We start from the raw sequence: 4773 nt of genomic DNA, 5'->3' as shown, positions 1-4773 counted from the left end.
TGCACACCAAAACATATTTGTCTGTTGATTTGAATGCCCCACTTGACTTGAATTTAGACATCAAATATACTTTTAGATAGTTTAAGTTGAAAGTTGATATTCTGTGGACATTAAGGAATTGCAAACCAACAACAGAGTCACATACACTTGTGCATAGCTGCATTCATGGTTCCCCTTACAGAATACACACAGACAACAAGTTTGATTTGAGCTTTAATGGGTCAATCATGATGATAACCTAAAGACGTTAAACAAATTTTTATAATAAAAGAAAGATGACAGAATACCTTCCTTACTGACACACATGCAGGGTATGTTGTCATTACCTTATTTTAATCCAAAACATGTGTTTTTGTCAGATTCACTGAATATGTCATCACGGTCCACTTGTCGTGCGCTCTGTGTGCTTAAATAAAGTCCAGTGTTTGTACTCAGACCTGGGTCTGTAAATGTGAAACAAAGTTGCTCTAAGCGATCCACACAACACTTTTATCGCCATGATGTGTGTCAGGTAATGTTTAATTACTTGCCCACAGACATTTAGCTTACTTTCTAGTTTGCCAAGACATGTTGTTGTTGTGATATCGATAGAAGAAGAGTTGCAAGTATCGCTGTATGGACCTGGTGTGCTGTCTTTGGGACAATCTCATACTCTGTTCACGTTGACTTCATGTTAGCTTTGCAGCAACAACTGTTTGCCAACTCATAACTTGGCTAACAGTAGTTACATAACTTGCTGTGTCACTGTTCGCTAAAGATCATGATATTTGTCACGGTTTTGGATTTCTTCAGAATAACAGACCCGGCCTTTAAGTGCAGCTAGATTGAATGAAGTCTTTGTTCTGCTACATGCAGAAAATAATAGATCCAAAACAGTGTAGAGGAGCAGAGAAAAAAGATTGAATATATGGGACCAATGTTAATCATGTCAAAACTAAAGGCATTAAAAAAGCTAAGAAACATGCCGTATGTGTCCCCAACTCTATACCACTGTCATCAAGAAAAACAAGACACTTATTTCTCACATATCCAGTTCTTTTGGTTATAGTATATGCTCTGTGTCCATTGCCCATATTGATTGCAGCATGCAGCGTACTGGTCCCAGTGCTGCTGTGGCAATCCTACGGCCCAGAACCTGTAGGACAAATAAAACGTTGTCACTCCTGATTATTTTAAATTTGATGTAAGCTGCTGGATTTCACGTTAAATAATTATATTATCAGTATTATATAGCAACTAGATTGTTAATAACTTGTTTCACACAATTCAGTTTTGTAAATTGATTTGTTTATTGTTGGTTTCATCCTACTTTTTAAAACATACTTCAGTTAACTAACAAATGGAATTGTGATGGAAACAAAAAAACTTTTAAAATGTCTCACGTTTCTGTCAGTGGCGAGCTGTCCACCCACTCCCATTCCCGTATCCATCCTGTTGGTGTCCGTTTTTCTGTGGCCTGTAGACTAATCCAGGAGTCTCCATTCTTGTTCAGATCAGTAACAAATTTCTAGTATTTGACAAGAGACAATGATAATTTCTCCATTCATAATTCCATAATTTCAGCTTCTTTAGTAGACTAACCATTCTGTCAAATAAACAGTACAAACATGCAATTAATTAATAATATGGCATCATGACAAACAGTCAGACTGAAGTTTTAACTTTTTATGTCACTTTGACAATAAGCCACAACAAACACAGGGGGATCCACAAACTAGGGCCTCGTCACAACAACATGATAGCAAGCACACATTCGTAATAGAGGAAGGTGGAGAATGCCGTTTATAATCAGCAGAGAAAAAGAGAAAACAGAATACATTTTGAGGGTTTGTCCAAATATTTAAAATTGTGTTTATTAATATTAAAAAATTTCCATTTCATTCTTTTTTCTGCTATACTCTTTAGGATTCTATTCATGCAGAAGTCTTTGAATAAATTAAAGTATATGAAAATAATATTCACAGCTTTGGAAGAACCTTATGTCAAAGGAAGTGGGCCCACATGCCTACAGTACACAGAGTCAAACCGGGGTGAATTACAGGTATTTTACTAGAATCGGTAGTCCATAAACAGGGTTACAGTATGGGACCGGAAGGCTACCCGAACGGGCAAATAAATCTGACAGGGTCAAGACAGGAAGCTGCGACAGCGTAACACATCCTCATACCTAAATGACAAAATAGGTCAAATGACATACTGGATATTAAGTAAGTTACATAAGTAGTGACGTTGAACACGTGGTTAACGTTGTGAAACAGTTATTGTTTAGTTTAGGTAAAAAAGTTCTTGGTTAGGTTTAAAAGATTGTGGGTTAAAAAAGTCACGGACGTAACTTTATTTAACTTAAAACTTTAAAAAGCCAACACTGACTTGGTTTCACATTTGACGTGATCTCTGGTCTCCTGGGTGAAAGTCCTTCGTTTGACCCATCGTTTACCATCTTGAATTGTTTGCTCTTTATACTTTGTCACCTGACTTCCTCCTGAGGGCCACTAAAGGGCTGCAGCCTAACAAAAAAGCGTAAATCTTGGTCTTAATAAACTGCTGCACAATCAACCTATAAGACGTTTTTCAGTTGAGGAGATGCTGGTTTTCCAAGTTGTTTTCAGTCATTAAAAATACAAGACAAGAGTCTGTGCAGACGTAAGAGAAGAGGTGGAGCTTGCAATCAATTAGGCAGATTTGAGGCACCTGTTGAAGAGCAACGACCTCCCCGAGTTGGTTGATGAGGGAAGAACTGAGAAGAGTCTGAGAAGTTCGTTCAATACCAAATATTTATTAAAGAAATGCAAACCGATATATCTGGAGACATGCACAGCACAACGGCCTAACAGCAAGTCTGCTGTTCTTCTGCTAAGCCTGAGTATATATATAGGAGACCACACCCCTGCTTGTCTTGTATAGATATCCATATATGGTGAAGTCAGTTTATGTAGCATGTTCTAGTGCGCCTTAAGGGCTGCAAACGTGTGTGTGCGTGACTGTATTAAGAAAAGTGTGAAGTGTGTCAGAGTGTATTGCTATCAGGGCCCGGTTTCCTGTCATTCAGCACAAGCTTCTAACTGTCTTGACTTCTGAATTACCTAAGATAAGCATGCCACACAATATTGAGTATCATATGAGCAATCATAAGTAATAAGTAAGTTTTATTTTCTTGTCTTGACTCCGTCTTTAAAAAAAAATCTACAATGGCCTTAATACGCCGTTGTAGGAAGCCAACTGAAGGTTAAAAACACAAGTTACAGATTACTAGCAGTTAAATCTAAGATCGGACACTCACCTGTTCCTCTTTGCTGTTTATAATCACCAGATCTGCTCCTTTCCTTTGACAGTCACTTCTGCTGCCAGAAGTTTTCTCCCCATTGAACTTAAGAGTAACAGCTGCATCCAAATCTCTTCCATCCTTCAGGACACCACTTCCCTTATTTTACAAACGAGTGTTTCAAATATGGATTTCATGCCATTCACTGTTAAATTGATAAAACCTGTAGTTTCACTATTTAGTTAAATATCATTCTTTTCTGTCATTTGTTGTTTAGTCAATAAATAGACTCAGGTTTTGCATCTCATTTCTAACATAAATAAACACACAACAACATTAAATAATTACAGTGAAAATTAAAGGCCAAGTTAAGTTATAGCATGTGAGTTGGTGAGATGTTAGTGTTAACTGTAAACCTTTGTCACCATCAATTTTGTCCTTCAGGTGCTTTACTTCATCTTGTAACTGGCTGTTATTTTTACTCAACTGACTGTTGTTGACTGCCATGCCTTGAGAAAAACAACAAGAGATCAAAAAGTAAGACAATATAAAAATATTAATGCTTAATAAGCATTGTGAAGTTGGATGCTGTGTATTTTGGTACTTGCTTATTTGTTTTGAAACCTTTCTTACCTGAAATTTGTCCCTGCAGCTCGCTGTAGTTGTTGTACAGTTTGTCGTATCTGGTCTGCAGCTGGTCTTTTTCCAAAGTGACTGAAATATCTGGTGAGAAGCACAACAACATAAGAAACACACCAACAACACCAAATCATTCTGCATTTCTAAACAATTAATTTCTATGAATTAATGAACTTTGAGATCTCTGAGATAAGGAATACTTTAATAGTTAAGGGTCTATCTGTGGGGTGACTGTATAATTAAACATGAAATAATCAATGCAGCAGTTTGGCTCTGAGCAGGCTGGGACAAAAAAAGATAAGAATGTGAAGAAGTGAGAATTCCTGCACTTTGTTCTCATTTCAAAACACCAGCATTTCAGTGAACTGCTGTCTTCGACACCGCACATTGATGAAATCTGTTAGCTTAAACACTGGAGTCTGGATAAAAAGTTCCAGGCAACACAATATAGTGACCAATAGTCGTAAGGATACAGCATGACAGTGTTTCTTTCAGTGTATTCGGAAATATACGCACTCTGCAAGAAATAATGATAGCCCAGAGAGTGGCAGTATTTTTGGGGGAGTGCTCACCTTACTCTTAGGCCTGCTAGGGATCCCAGTTTTATTTTATTCCAGGGTATTTCGAAATATCCATGTTATCACTTTTAACACTTTCAAAAGAGACGCTGCTCTTCCCATTAACCTGATACAGAGATGTTATTTGGGGGTATTTTGGGTTTAGTCCCGATGATAACCAGCCAACAGGACAAGGCAGTGTGCACATCATCTCCACTCGGCCCACTGATGTGTCTGTATCTGCTGCAGCAACAAAGGGTCATCATGCCCTCCAGCAAGAATCTATAGCAGAAATATAGCAGCAAATATTCACAA

The 4773-nt window shown here is 37.7% G+C and overlaps 1 protein-coding gene and 1 long non-coding RNA gene across 10 annotated transcripts in view; both read right to left on the bottom strand.

The window, feature by feature from the left end:
- Positions 1-4773, bottom strand: part of LOC123976249 (collagen alpha-1(XIV) chain-like) — a 270666-nt gene that overhangs the window by 89010 nt on the left and 176883 nt on the right. The gene's annotated exons all lie outside the window — the stretch shown is intronic.
- Positions 1125-2590, bottom strand: LOC123976256. Its single transcript, XR_006826308.1, has 3 exons — positions 2371-2590; positions 1383-1507; positions 1125-1135 (listed from the first exon to the last, which is right to left on the bottom strand). It is a non-coding gene; the product is annotated as an uncharacterized LOC123976256 (long non-coding RNA).

Source organism: Micropterus dolomieu, linkage group LG09, assembly GCF_021292245.1.
Source record: "Micropterus dolomieu isolate WLL.071019.BEF.003 ecotype Adirondacks linkage group LG09, ASM2129224v1, whole genome shotgun sequence".
Taxonomy (NCBI): domain Eukaryota; kingdom Metazoa; phylum Chordata; class Actinopteri; order Centrarchiformes; family Centrarchidae; genus Micropterus; species Micropterus dolomieu.
The sequence above is the reverse complement of the archived record's forward strand: the minus strand, read 5'-3'. Positions and strand labels throughout refer to the sequence as shown.